General features: G+C 39.2%; 1 protein-coding gene and 1 non-coding gene across 2 annotated transcripts in view; both read right to left on the reverse strand.

The window, feature by feature from the left end:
- Positions 1-16,071, reverse strand: part of JAZF1 (JAZF zinc finger 1) — a 333,199-nt gene that overhangs the window by 261,052 nt on the left and 56,076 nt on the right. The gene's annotated exons all lie outside the window — the stretch shown is intronic.
- On the reverse strand, positions 15,171-15,274 carry LOC134381366 (U6 spliceosomal RNA). Its single transcript, XR_010023964.1, has one exon. It is a non-coding gene; the product is annotated as a U6 spliceosomal RNA (small nuclear RNA).

Raw genomic sequence — 16,071 nt, forward strand, 5'->3', positions numbered from 1 at the left:
TTCTTTTTCTGTAACTTCCTGGTCTACAGAATAAATGCAGCAAGAGAACCCCAATTCATGGTTAATTTCCCAAGGAAGGAATGCCTCACTCTTGAGGGTTCTGGGAGATTAACACCTTTGGGGTCTCTCACTGCTCGGAAGAGATGGGCTTTGAGTAATCCTTTTGCAGCTCTGTCACCCAGAGGAAGAGAGGTGATAAATCCATGTGAGACAAAGGGACACCTGACCTCTCCCCTGAACTCCAGACTCAAACATCAAAAACTGCCCCCAGGAGATAACCATTTGGATGTCTAAAGGCATCTCAAATTTCACATGACCAGGACAGAAATCCTGATCTCTAACCCCTTCAAAACTTGTTCCTGCCAGTCAGCATCATCACAGTGAATGATAACCAAATCCTTCCAGTTGCTCAGGTCAAACACTCTGAAATCATCCCTGACTTCTTTCTTTCTCTCATAACCCCAGTCCAAATCTGTTGACCCTACCCTTAGATATACCCAGAACTCCACCACTTCCCACCACTTCCACAGCCAGCAGCCTGGGCCAGGACCATCATCTTGTTACAGGATTATTACAATACCCTCTTAATCAGTCTCCCCGCCGCTACCCTGTCCCCTCCAGCCTACTCTGAACACAGCAGCCAGAGTGATCCTTTTGAAGTGATAATCTATCATGTCCCTTTTCTGCTCAAACCCCAGTAGCTCCTCATCTCCCATGGGTAAGTGTCAAAGTCCCTGCACTGACCTGTGTGTGTGCCCAGCCTCACCTTATCCCTCTCCCTCTTCCTCACTCACTCCAGCCCCACCCCCACCCCCGGCTACCCTACAGTTCCTCAGACATACAAGGCAGTTTCCCACCTTAGGGCCTCTGTCCTAGCTGTTCCCTCCACCTGGAATGCTGTTCTCCCAGACAGCCACCCTCTCACCTCGTATAGGTCATGACTCAAATGCCTTCTCACCGAGGCAACTCCCGACCACCCTAGTTAGTACTGTGACAACCCCCTGCGTGTCCTGCCCCTTTCCTTGTCTGTCTTTTCTCCATAGCAGTTTCACTTCCCAACCTAACTTATATTTCACTAACTTCATTTATCTATGGTCTGTCTCCCCATAGCTAAAACATAAATTCCATGAAAGCAGGAATTTTTTATTGTTTTGTTCCTGACTGTATCCCTGGTACCTAGAAGAGGGCCTGGCAGAGGGTGGAGACTGAATAAATATTTATTAAATAAATAAGGATTTAATGACCTGCCCTTACCTCTCTGAGTTATGTAAGAAACACATAAAATAAAGAATATAAAAGTAACTACTAAATAATCTGACACCTAGATAAATATGCAGATAGTGTTGTTATTATTATCATTGTTATTATACTGATGATATGTCACAGTCCTGCCAGATGTGGCCTGAATTAGTCATGCTTGAACTATGATTCCCCACCTCCTTCTTACTCTATTTCAGTACAAAGGTTAGTAAATGAGAATTCCTGCAAAACTAGGACTCTGGCAAGGATTAGGTTCATAGATCCACTCAATGTCTAACTCCATAAATAATCATCTTAATCACAAGTAGGGGTTTTTTGTCTTCCCAAGGGGAATGATAAGGGGGATAGAGAAGAGGAGATTAGAAGATTAAGTCTGATCACTTAAGAGTGCAAAGAGTGCCTGATCTTCCATTACTATGCATCAGAAATACTGCTTAACCTTAGGTAGCTCAAGGCGAGGAAGCTGTCCTTGACTTCTGCTCAGCCCTGATGATACAACCATGTCTCACCAGGGTGGATTTCTATGTAAACTCTCAATAACATGGCAATAACGTGGATTCAGCTCAGTGATCTCCACCTGGAAACCAAGCATATATAAAATATGCTATTAACTCCAGGAGATACAGAAAATAGCATGTGATAGTATGACATACCTACAATTACTTCTGGAGACACCCAAACAGAAAGATACAGAGTTAGAAGACAAATAAAAATTCTCCTCTAAATGCAAAAGTCTCACAGCCAGTAGAAAACTCAGCTTGAAGACAAATTTGCTAATCCATAGTCCATCTTGGTTAGAAATGGCTGTTTAAAACTCCTCTCCATGAGTTCAAAAGAAACCATAGCCCTTTAGAGGCCAATAATAGCACCTTTTACTTGCAAAACTAACATTTAGTTACTGCAGATAAACTGCAAAGCATTGTGCATGCTGGTGAGGAAGGTATTAATCTAACTGAGCAGAACACAAAGGGTTTTCGAGTGGATAAAACTGTATCTTGGGACACCTGAGCCCAGTAGCAGTGCCTGCTCCGTTTAGGAATGTGCTGAGTTGACAGTGAGGCAGTAGGATTAAGCTCACCTTTCAGTTTTACAAGAGGATTTCCTTCACCATATCCTCAGGCTCCTTTAAAAAGAAGCAACTTACAAAGTTATATCCTATTAAAGACACTAACATCAAAGTTGGAAAAACAACCAATTTAAGACTTAATCAGCTTAATTGTAAGATTTTGCTTGTCAGCAACATACCAAGCCTGACTTGCTCCTCTTACATCATTATGTTGAGCTGCTTTACCTAAGAAGTGAGAGGAAGAAGAAAGTCAATCAGAATTACACAAATTTCTACAGAAAAAGCTTTCATTTTTCACTTTGTTAAGTGACTAGATGAGAATACATCTTGTCCTAATCAACCTTAGCTTCTTTCTTCATTAAAAACAAAAAACCAAACAACAAAAAATGAGTTACTCTGCATTTGGACTCTCTTCCAGGAGTAACAATGTGTTCCCAGGAAGGAAGAGATGGAAGGGAAACTGCTTTAAGGATGACACACAAGGCAAGCTCAAGATTGGTTCTGCTAAATCCCCATCCAAGCACATGTGGAGGTTTTCAGCAGGTATCAGGAATAATCTTCACTATGGATGCTGTCTTACAATTTATTTCAGCATATGAAATACTTTATTGGGGTGAAACTAGAGAAATGAATGAATCCATATCAGAACAAAGGATTACAAATAAATTCCCTAGTATTGCTGACATAACATTTTTCTTCTGAAAAGCAATGCTTTTTTTTTCTTCCCACTTGCTTTTGATATTGGTTTAACTCCATGTTAGGTTGGTTATTTTCATCACACATAAGTCAGGAAACCTTGAGTTAATGTTCCAACAGCCACTCTTCCAACAACCTCTCACGCAGATGTACACCTGGTTTGCAGAGTATCAATACACTGATTACAGTGTGTCATGATTTCAATAAATAGAACTCAAGTGTTACAAGACAACACCAGGTTCCTGGGAGACACAGGATCTCACACATGTTAATACCTCATTATACATCCATGCCTGCTGCAAAGCAGAAGGAACACAGGATCACCTTTTAACAAACTAGGCTTTTCTTGCTATGAGATCAAGTCGAGATCAAGAGTATTTATTTCATTCACCACATGGCCATTTTCCCTCCACTGTAAAAAGGATTCTCTGAATAAAAGCTATGTTAGTATAGCAATATGCTTGAGAATTTTAAACAAACCAGTGAGGCAAATCATTTATGGTTTTCATACCAAGCATACCTCTGACAGGCTGCATATAAATACTCCTTTCAGCTCTGAACGCCATGCACTCTGATATAAAATACTGTACTATATATGAGCAAGAGACACAAAATCCCACCGACTTAGGAAACACAGGTTCATGTGTTTATACTTTCATCTTCCATGTGGGCCCCACGGTCTGTCTAGTGGGCTAGCACGAGGCTGGGACTGGAGGAATCTGAGAGGTTACAGGACTTCCTTAGTTCCTGATGGATTTTAAGTTTAGGAAAGTGATTTAAATTTTACCTCAGTTGCTTACCAGTTGCTGGAAAAAAGAAAGGCAACTACAAATTTATAACTGCAGCAGAAGCATCTAAACCTTGAGCAGTTCCAAATGACTTGAGTTGCAAACATCAAATTAATCTGTCACCTAAATGTCCCAGTCTTTTAGGTGTGCTTTTTTGTCCCTCAAATACCAACCTCACAAACCTCCCACTAGAATAAATTTCCAGCCTTGAGGCACTTCTCATCAGGTGCAGTTTTACGTCCAGTCTCTTGAAACATTTTTGTGTATTTTAAAAACCACATACATAACATGCAAACGTTAAATCATATAGTAGCTAAGGCAAGTCACGTGTGGAGAATACAACCAGGAGTAGTGTTCATCCTCTGTCAGATGACCTAGAGTAAAGTGCTTTAGAGGGCAAGAATGGTCTTGGTACCTGTGGTCACTGTGCTTCTCACTCCAAATTGATGAAACCTAAACTAGAGAAGTGTTTCATGGCATACAGCATGAAACAGCCAGGAATATAGGAATCTAGTGTCTCAATTGGCTTCTCAAGCCAAAAACGATACTGTAGCTGTCTAAGCAAGAGACCGCCATGGCAGACCAACAGACACAAGACGAAAGTAAACAAAATGTAGTTAATCCAAGGTACACAAACAAAGGAGAAACAAAGGACACGATGACCTCATAGGTTACATTATCAGAACAAAATGCAATTCTACAGTGGTTCAAAAGAAAGAATAATCAGAGTCACCATTACCATTACCAACGTATCTTAGTTGACTGTCAAAGAACACACGTGGAGCTCTACTTGCCAGATCCTAAGATGGAACTAAAACATTTTCATACATGAAAATGTTTAATGATTTATTAAACTAACAGTGGTCTTTACATTTAAGCCAAAGAGACATAAGAATAAAGGCTTCTATACAGCTCTTGCCCAGACACACCTCACTTCCCTGAGCTGGGAAAGCACTGTGCTCTGTAAGTGGGGGGAACGATGACCTCCTAGGTTGTAGGGTCCACTGAATGCAGCTGGTGGGCGGAATGCAATAACCCTTTTCTTCAGAGGACAGGCTTCTGCAGAAGGCACAGTAACAGTTAACCTGAAGCTTTAGTTTGAATGTCCCCCTGAACTCATGTGGGAGCTTAATTCCCAATACTGTATTTGAAAGGTGGGGCCTTTAAGAGGTGACTGGAGTGCTTACTAGAGACTAGCATGGAGGAGGGGAGGATGGGGAGGTGTCAGTAGATGCAAAATTGTAGAGAGATAGGAAGAATAAGATCTAGTGTTCTATTTAGTGTGCAATCTCAAAGTGTTGTGTATCTTTTCATAGCTAGTTGAGATGATGTTGAATGTTCCCAACATAAAGAGGTGACAAATGTTTGAGGTGATAGATACACTAAGTGCCCTGATATGATCATTGCACACAGTATGAATGTACCCAAATATCATATTGTACTCCATAAATACATACAATTATCATGGTCAACTAAGAAAAATTGAAAAGAAAAAAGAGAAACACAGCATAGAATAGTAGATACCAGAGGCAGGGAAAGGGGAAGACGGTGAGGAAAGGCCAGTAGACCAGTACAAAGTTACCAAGTTACATTTAGATAGGAAGAATAACTTCTGGTGCTCTAGGGTGATAAAAGTTAATAATACTGTATTGCATATTTCAAGATAGCCAGAAAAGAGGATCTTGAATGTTGTAACCACAAAGAAATAATAAATGTGTAGGTGATAGATAATGGAATTAAAAGATAATGCAAATCTTTCCATGAAAAAAAGAAAAGAGGTGATTGGACCTTGAGCATGATACTCTCATGAATGGATTAATCCATTCATGGAGTAATGGGTTAGTGGTTTAATAGGTTATCATGGGTGTGGACTGGTGGCTTTTAAGGGGAGCAAGTGAGCACGTTAATAAGCTCTCTTGCCATTCTCACAATTCGATTGCCTGTGTTGCCAAGGGACTCTGTAGAGAGTTCCCACCAAATAGAAGGCCCTCACCATATGTGCCCCCTGGATCTCACACTTCCTGGCCTCCAAAACTGTAAGAAATAAATTTCGTTTTCTTACAAATTACCTAGTTTCAAGTATTCTGATATCAGCAACAGAAAACGGACTAATATACCTGAGAATACATCCTCAATTCTGCAATTCTCTACACCATCTTTACTGTACCCATTTATTCATTCAACGAATATCTATTCAGCACTTGCTCTTTGCCAGGCACTTTACTCAGCATTACTTTTTCCTGGTGGAAACAGTCATACCCAGGCTCAGTTAATTTCATGATTGGATTAAATTTCCACCCTCTCTTTATGTTTACCTTTCCAGCGATGGCAAATTCATTCAGTCCACACTGTCACCAGCATCCTAGTTTCAAAGTAGGAGCCTCCTCACTTTGTTCCCTTTATTACATTTTGGTCGCAGGAGAGCCCACACCCTTGGTTTCCAACTCATGTTCTTTGTCTCTACTCCTCCCTGCTAGTTCTGTTTCTCTAACATTTACTTACTCATTATCTCACTGATCTGATCATCCATCAGGGACCTTGATCAAGAATGGCCAACCCTGTGGAAAAGGGAACACCTGTGCACTGTTGGTGGGGATGTAAATTGGTACAGCCACCATGGAAAATACTATGAATGTTCCTCAGAATATTAAAAATAAAACTACCATATAGTCCAGCAATCCCACTTCTGGGTATAAATCCAAAGAAAACAAAATCAGTATCTTGAAGAGATATCTGTAGTTCCATGTTCAATGCAGCATTATTCACAACAGCCAAGACATGGAAACAACTCAAGTGTCCCTCAACAAATGAATGGACAAAGAAATTATGGTATATATATACACAATGAAATACTGTTCAGCCATACAAAATAAGGAAATCCTGCCATTTAAAACAACATGGATAAATTTTGAGGGCATTATGCCAAATAAAGTAAGTCAGACACAGAAAGGCAAATAATATATAATCTCACATGTGAAATCTAAAAAAGTCAAACTCATAGAAATAAAGAGTAGAATTAGAATGGTGGTGAGGGTGGGGGAGGAATAAGAAGCTGTTGGTCACAGGGTATAAGATGATAATTCTGGAGATCTAATGTAGAGCATGGTGACTATAGCTAGCAATACTGTATTGTACACTGGAAATCTGTTAAGAGAGCTGATCTTAAATGTTCTCACCGCACACACACAAAAGGTAACTATGTGAGGTGATGAATAGGTTAATAAGCTGGTTTGTGGTAATCATTTCACAATGTATACATAAATCAAAAACCATGTTGTACATGGTAAATATATTCAATTTTTATCGGTCAAATTATACCTCAATAAAGATGGGAAAAATAAAAATTTTTAAAAAATATAATATCTCTTTCCTTATTCAGGCAACTCTGATATCCCACCTTTCCTACATATTTCATCAGATAATACTCTAAGCATATTGTCAGTGTATTTCAACCATCTACCCATGAAAAAGCAACTGCACTAATAGCAGCATTGAACACTACAAAGTACCTCCAATCATATCATCTCAGTCAATACTCAACAATGTGAAACACCTGTTATTTAACTATTTTACATACAAGGAAACCAAGGGTGGAACAAATTAACTATCTCTCCTAGATAATACAGCTAGTAGGTGGCTGACTCAACCCCTGTCAATAGGTTGCTAAATCAAGGGTTCTTCCATTCCCCAATCTGTCAAACCTTGCTCAGGAATTACCCATCAGAAATAGGTAAGATGGAGGGGGCTCACCTTGCCTCATCTGCTGAAGGCCAAACTGGGCCAAAAAGTGAAGAGAGAATCAGCCGAGCTAAAAGAGACACGAATTTAAGACCTTAAATCTTAAATGGCCTAAGTGAATTTAAAAGAGCAGAACCCAATGAAAAGTTATCAGGAAAGAACCTAGAATGAAGTTGCAAAGGTTAAGATACAAACTATACTAGATATTTTTTAAGAAACACTGGCACATCATACACATTAATAGGTAAAAAGGAAAACATGCATTTGGTTCCTGAAGAGTTAGAATTTAAAAAGAAGCAGGGTCAAAAGGAAAAATCAAATAAAAAGCATTTTAATTGGAAAGTTTGTTTTTTTTTTAAATTAAGAGAGCAAGAAATCCGGGATTCTCAAACTAAGATGGTAGAGAGTTCAGTTAACAAGGGGAGAAGGGGACCATGCTTTCTGCCCCAATATCCTGAGAGATTAAGATGTGGTAATGTGCTCACGTGGCTAGCCACAGAGTAGCATGTTGTCTCGGTTACCTGAAATCACACTCTCAACCCATGAGCTTTGTCTGGGAGGGGCTTTCAATTCCATCCAAAAGTTTTGTTTTCTCCTTATTCTTCTGAAGAGAGCATTAGAAAATTCAACTGGTAATAAATAAAAATTTTAAAAAGTGGGGTAAGAGGAATTCTTTAGACCTGGTCAACAAGATGGACAAACTACCTTCATTTTCTGGCTTACGTTTTCCTCAGAACCCTATTTCAGTGGACACCTACATCTGGTTGAAGTAAGTAATTAATTGTCACTCTTGATCTATTTTGTGTTTGATACAATCCAAGTATTTGTAGATAAAGGGATAGTCTGTTGTTTTTCTACTTAGCGAAATAATACTAATCCAATTAAATTCAATAAATAATTCTTTCAAGTCTACTATAGGTCTGTCTGCAGCCTCGCCAAACCTGATTATAGGCATAGAAGTAACGAATAGAAAATACTAATTCGCTTCCAAATTTCTACTTTCTGACTGTTGGAGACATTTCTCGTTAGGGTTTTGTTTTATTTGTTAGGGTTTTGTTTCATTTTAAATATCTGTTAGTTTATTTGTTCATTTATCCATTCATTCACTTAGTAAGATTTTTATTGACATAGAATATGCAATACAGGATTTCCCTTTGATTTACAATAAAATATAAAACTAGGCCTTTGTAAAATATTATTGCTTTCTACCACTTGACAGCTATGAGGGTACTTAAAAAAATTCATGGAAAGGGCCGAGCCCGTGGCGCACTAGGTAGAGTGCTGCACTGGGAGCGCAGCGACGCTCCCGCCGCGGGTTCGGATCCTATATAGGAATGACCGGTGCACTCACTGGCTGAGTGCCGGTCACGAAAAAACGACAAAAAAAAAAAAAAAAAATTCATGGAAAGATTCATATAATCTTTTAATTCTATTTTTCCATGAACTTTTTGAAGTACCCTTGTATGTCTTTAAGTAAGTCACAGTGCTTCATTGAGGAGGTTCCTCACTAGCAAAAGAAAGATAATAAAATCTACCCCATCCATCTTAAAATGGTTTTCTGAAAACCAAATCAAATGATAAATCTGAAAGTGCTTTGTAAGCATTAGAGGGTATTAGAATTATTGGTATGGATATCTATGGATCAGGAAACCTAGTAGCAAAAACAGTGTATTTACCTTTGAGAGACTTCCAAGGCGGGTATGTGTGCATGTATGTGCACATGCATTATCAGCAAGAGTAGTAGAAATGGCTCTGTGCCCTCCAGGTAGTAGTATCATTACCCAGGTGCAACTATATTTCTGCAAGCATCAGAGTTCAAGGTAGAAACAACACTTAGGACAAATGTCCATATACCTACCCGACTTGTGTGGGTATTATGGTACTATACCAACATCCAATTTTCAATCATTCCAACTACAGAGCTCTTTTCTCATTTTGCTGTTGTTTCAAGAGCTTGACTAGTGGAGAAGGACACTTAAAATGTCCCAAACCCATGATTTTATGATCTTAGGCTGTCTTCACCTCCCTCCTGCTTGTGATAGATAAGTGGCTGTCTGAGAGCTACTCTAAACTAAACAAGTACCACTAGGAAAGAGCTTTCTGAAAGAAATCTTAGAGGCCTCCAAATTGGCCACCGAATGGAGCCAAAAGTTAGTGAAGGGAAGGTCACTGCCATAACAATGGAGGTCAGTTTCATTAGCTTCATTCACTGAACAAAAAAAACTCATTATTCAAACCAGATGCTGATTTTGTAACATTCACTTCAGTGGTGAACTATTTCAATTTTCTTTTATTTTGAATATGAAATATTAAAAAGCATGCAAATCACTCCATTAATAAAGGCACACTTGATGTTTGTAAAGTTCGTTTGAAAAAGAACTGGGCATAGGAAACTTGTTTTCAAAAGTTATTGCCAAAAGCATTTTTTTTCTTTTTTAATCATGTGACAAAAGAAATGCTATAGTGGGTATAAGACAAGATTAATTATGGGCAGCAATGAGATTATTTTTTAATGATAATTAGCCCCAAATCTTTATTACTGCCAGCTCAAATGATCTGGTCATAAGGCATACAAAGCACTGCACTGCGTTTACCCACCTCCAGTGAGAAGGGAGGCCAGGCCCCTCAGGTCAGCAGTCACATGAGAGCGGGAGGCAGGGACAGAAGGCACGTGAGTGAGGCAGAGAAGGCTGGCCCCACGGTCCTCGCACCCGAGAGAAAGCAAAACGTTCACAAAACTTGTATGAGGCACAAAACTCACTTGAAAAAAAAAAGCCATCTAATAATCTCCCTTTTAAAAATAATTATTCTATCTCTTGTCAGAAGAATGATGAGGAGCAGATCTCAATCCCAGAAAAAACTTGAGCATCTCCAGTGAGAAACGGAACCAGGTCGATCCTGGCAGAATGTGAAAGCAGGATGCGGGGAATGGAGCCCAGAAAGATGACTGTGGCCTCTGGATGTAATCCCGAAGGGGAAAGGGCAACCGTCCTCCAGGTTTGGGGTTGTTCGTAGGGGACAGAGCCTTGCTGTACAGTTTCCAAGCTCTCGGTGTCTGGCCCAGAGAGCTGCTATCCTACAAAGGATGCAGTGTAACTGCCAGGGGCCCAATCGAGACAGACCATAGCATTTTAGAGATGGAAATGATCACCACCTTCACTTTACACACAGGACCAAGGAGGCAGAGTGATCCTTGTGGAACTAACTAATGGTGATGCCAATTCTCCAGCCCACATGTCCTGACCCCTTACCCATCTGCTCTCTCCCTCTCTTCTTCCTTCCCTGGAATGGAGGCTCTGAAGAACAGTTACTAACAATGCTGTACTGAACAGGAATCACTGCAGTCCATTGCCACTATGAATGGACACGCACCTCTCTAGCCTTGAGTCAACACCAGACAGCCGTCTAAGAAAATTTATATTCGTATTGGAGCTATAATCCTATTTACCAAAACCTAATGCGCCAGGCACAGTGCTAGGCACATGCATTCATTGACCTGCTATAATGCTTACAATCCAGGATGTATATATAAACTCATTTTTCTGAATAATGAGGTTTAGAGATGGAAGAACTTGCTTAAGCTCACACCACTAGGTCAGTGGCAGTTTTTCTAGCCATTGAAGACACTGCACTTTCTACTACAAAGTGTTGCTAAAAAAGTTTCTCATTCAGCTGGTTATAAGAGCTGAAGAAGAAGCTGTGCCTGGTGAAAATAAAATAACTGGATCTTTATATAAGAAATAAACAGATCCTGAATAATGGTAATGATGCTTCAAAAATATGGGTGATAAGATGGGCCCTTTCAGTTTACATAGCTAAGGAAGAAAGTTTCTTGCAAAATTCCAATTTTTCCTTCTAAAAATCTTTGTTCTACAGATCTTAGTAATATTATTCTATTTATTACTCTTCTTTTCTCTTTTGAGCAAAATCTTAAATCCCCACGAGCAGAAGAGAAGAACAAGGGGAATATTAACAAGCAAGAGTAACTTTCCCCAGAGATGGTCACCAAAGATCCTATCAACAAGACTGTGGAGAACCTCATTATTCCAGCTCCTGGCCTTCTTGCAGCTGGCCAGCCTCCATCGATGCTTTCACCTTCTGGCAACCACCTGCCACATTTACCTTCTGGAAACAAGGGCACCCAGCCAGCCTGGAGAATTCTACTCTCTGAACTGAGCACAAATACTTACCTTCCAGTCTGAACACAGCCCTGAAAACCAGAACTCACTGTGGGTTTGGTGCCACTGACATCTCTGCAGTTTGTAATCGTCTGTTTGAAGGGAGGCTGGCCTGGTTAGAGCTAGAACATTCCAATGAGACCCATTCTTAACCAAGGATGACCTACAGGTTTAAGCCTGCTTTGCTCAATATATAGTCTAACAATAGAAGTGTCAGCCAGGCAAACTGGATGTGTTGTGTACTAAACAAGTATAAACAACTTGGTTTTCCTAGGGATTTTTTAAGAGTTTATTTGCTGGTAGTTTCAGGTTCTGAGAATAAAAAAATGAATACAACATAGGTTCTGCCCTTGAGGAGCTCACAGTCTGGTGAGAGAGACAATACACCAACTTCAAAAGACAACTGCAGTATTAGCAGATAAGCGTGGGAACACAGAAGTTTACCAGATGCTATAAGGAAATGAGACAGAGAAACTAGAGAAGTTTCATCAAAGAAGGGGCCCCATGAACTGGGCTTATAAGGTTAATAAGAGTTTTCTAGGCAACGAAATGGAGGTCAAAGGACATTCCAAACAGAATGGACAGTATGTTCAAAGACTCAAATTTAGGAAGTGGCTTGCAGTCCAGGGAGTAAAGAAAAGCAGTGTTTGTTTATATGTGAGGGGAGACAGGGATGGGAAAGGAAGGATCTCAGACTATTACAAGTGGTCTCTATAGGTATCTAGGAATCAAAAAAGGTTTTAAAACAGAAAAATGACATGTTTATGGATTTTTTTTTTTTTTTTTTTTTTTGTCTTTTTGTGACCGGTAAGGGGATCGCAACCCTTGGCTCGGTGTCGCCCAAACCGGGCTCAGCCAGTGAGCGCACCCGCCATTCCTATATAGGATCCGAACCCACGGTGGGAGCGCCGCTGCACTCCCAAGCGCTGCTGCACTCCCAAGCGCTGCACTCTCCCGAGTGCGCCACGGGGCCGGCCCTTGTTTTGTTTTTTTAAAGTAATTCTGGCAGACATGCTGAGCATGGACAGGAGTCTACATTACTGCTGTACAAAAGAAATAAAATGCCATCCATAGAGCCAAGCCACATATGTAATTTTAAATTTTCTAACAGCCCCATTTAAGGTAAGGGGAAAAAAAGGTGAAATTAATTTAATAATATATTTTAAACCTCAATATCCAAACTATTATCATTTAACGTGTAATCCATACTTTAAAAATTATGAATGAGATCGTTTACATTCTTTTTTTCATACTAAATCTTCTAAATCAGGCACTTACAGCACATCTCAATTTGGACTAGCCACATTTCAAATGCTCAAAAGCCAGATGTGGCCAGTGGTTACCATATTGGACAGCACAGCTCTAGATAAACTAAATATAAGACCCACTTAGGAGACTGTGGCCAACAGTCCAAACAAGAGACGATAACTCTGGGCAGATATTTCTGGCCCTTAGACATATGTTAAACTCCTGCTGAAATGCAATTTTAAAAACATGTAACAGGCTGGCCGGTGAGCTCAGCTGGTTAGAGTGCAGCCTTATAACACTAAGGTCATGGGTTCGAATCCCCATACTAGCCAGCTGCAAAATAAATAAATAAAAACATGTAACTTGTTTTTTGTTTTGAATAGGTAATAATTTACATGGTTCAAAAATAAAAACGAGAGTACAATGAACACTGTTGCTCCCACTGTTTCTGCCCCACCCTATCCCTATCCATGCCACCCCCACCCACTCACCAGAAGTAACCACTTTTATTGAGTTCCTTTTGTTTATCCTTGCAATGTTTCTTCATGCAAATACAAGCAAATATCAATATAGACTCATATTTTGTGTCCTTTGTACACGAAAGGTAGCATAGTATATATTCTGTTCTGTATTTTCCTTTTTTCATTTAATAACATATCTTGGAGATCTTTCCATATCAGTGTACAAAGAGTTTCCATGTTCTCTTTAAAATGCTGCACAATATTCCATTATATGGATGGGTCATAGTTTAACCAGTCTTCTACTAATGGATTCTTGAATTGTTTCCAATCCTTTCTATTACAAACAATGGTGTAATGAAAAACCTCCTATACACGTCACTTCATATGTATCCAGACATGTTTGCAGGATAAATTGACAGATCCAGATTGCTTGGTCAAAGAGTAATTGCATTTGTAATCATGATAAATACTGCCAAACTAGCCTTCATAGGGGCTGTGCCATTCTGTACTTTCACAAGAAGTACACTGCCAGTTGTTCCACACCTGGTCAACAATGTATGATTGTCACACCTGAGAATTTTTGCCAATCTGATAAAGTAAAAGTGCTACTTCAACAGTTTATATTTGCATTTCTCTTATTATGTGTGAGGCTAAAAATCATTTCTTAGATCTAAAGACAATGTATTTCTTATTCTGTAAATAATCTGTTCATGTCCTTTGCCTATTATTCTATGGGTCTGTCAAGTCTTTTTCTTATTCATTTGTAGGAGCTCTTCATATAGAGAGATTAATCCTTTGCCCATCACAATTTTTTTTCCCCACAATTGTCATTTGTCTTTTGAATTTGCTTATGGTGTTTTTACCAGGTAAAAATGTTTTAAGTTGAGTCAAATCTCTCAATCTTTTTCTTTTATGGCTTCTAGATTTTGAGGCATAGTTTACAAGCCCTTCTTACTTCAAGGTTATAAAGGAATTTACATATTTTTTTCTGGTCCTTTTATAATTTTAAGTATATGAATATATACTCATATTTTGAAGTCTTTGTTAAAAACATCATTTTTCACTGCTTCCAACTGAGGTAGACCAGACATCTTCTAAATCACCTCTCTGATTTCTCTCTCGTTTGTCATAATTCTTTTGAATATCACACTGGTCATCACATAAAATTAATTGATCAAGTTGGAGCTTCTTTGAATGGAATGAGATAGAGAACCAACTCATCTTTCTCCAGATAGATACCCACCTGGACCAACACCATATACTAAAAATTTCATCACTATCACATTGGCAACACAATTTTTAAATACTATTCTACTTGTGTAGAAAGCAACCTAAATTTTTATAAACTCACGGTTCTCATTCTCTAGTCTAGACATCACAGAGGTAAATATAATTTATGCTCTTCAGTTATTATGGGAGCTGCCAAGTTTTGTGAAGCTGCATTCGTCACATCACCATCAATATCTTTTAAGCAGATGCTGAGTTGAAGAGATACACAGACACAAAGTGTCATGTGGAGGTCACTAAATTATTTACCACAATTAAAATCTGGTAAAACTCTCATTAATGACAGAGTTCTGGTTTACCCTAGCTTATTTTATATGATCACTGGTGTGGTATTCAGAAGGATTACAATAAAGAAAGTAGGAGGGAAAAAGGAAGGTGAATCTGAAAATGTGTGATCCACCTCAACTGGAAAAGTGAAAAATATTTTAAGTTTTTGATAAAGATAAGTAAAAATATGAAACGCTTCACAAATTTGTATGTCATCCTTGCACAGGGCCATGATAATTTTCTGTGTCTTTCCAATTTTAGCATATGTGCTGCCAAAGCGAGCATGAAAAATAATATTTTTTAACAAGTATTTAACATTCCCAGTTGTTCCTATTCAAAAGTTTCTCATAAACTGGAATTTTTAAAATAGAAGAATAAAATAGAATTTTTGCCATAGAAGCTACACTATTCTATTGCAAATGCCCTTGTACTCCAATTTTAATTCTTATCTTCTATATTAGTATCCTTCAAGTTTTATTCAATCTATACTGTACACATTACCCTGTTATTTGAGGTTGTAAAATTAAGAGATGAGTTTCTATGAGAGATTTACACACACACACACAATTTTATGAGCAGCATATCCCTCAAAAACAGTGAGGGGATGAGTCCCTGAGGAGGGTGCTCATGTATTAGACACAAATTAGAAACTTTCACACATAGGGGATAATAATACCAGACAATTAACGATGACAACAAAGAGGAAGAGGGCAGGAGAAACCTGTGGATATAAGCTCCCCCAGACTTAAAGCACAGCTTCTAAGACCTTTGCTATGTTTCTAAAAGAAACAGAAGCTGGAATTGAGGCCCTGGGAACCTAGAGACAGTGGCCACACTACTGCTGGGGTGGCCCACCTAGCTCCCTACCCACTCCTGCCCCCAAGGAGCTGCTGCTTCCACAGCAAACCTCCAGACAACTACTCCCAAACCTGGATCTCCAGCCCTGAGATGACTCTCCTGAAGTCTAACCTTTTTTCAGTTTGCAAGTGCCTAATAGAGGGAATCTGCCCTTGTATCATATCTAAGCATCTAAAACCAACCACTAATGCCCACTGTGCCTCCCCTCCAACAAAAACCTTCCT

The sequence above is a fragment of the Cynocephalus volans genome, chromosome 6 (genome assembly GCF_027409185.1).
Source record: "Cynocephalus volans isolate mCynVol1 chromosome 6, mCynVol1.pri, whole genome shotgun sequence".
Classification (NCBI taxonomy): Eukaryota; Metazoa; Chordata; class Mammalia; order Dermoptera; family Cynocephalidae; genus Cynocephalus; species Cynocephalus volans.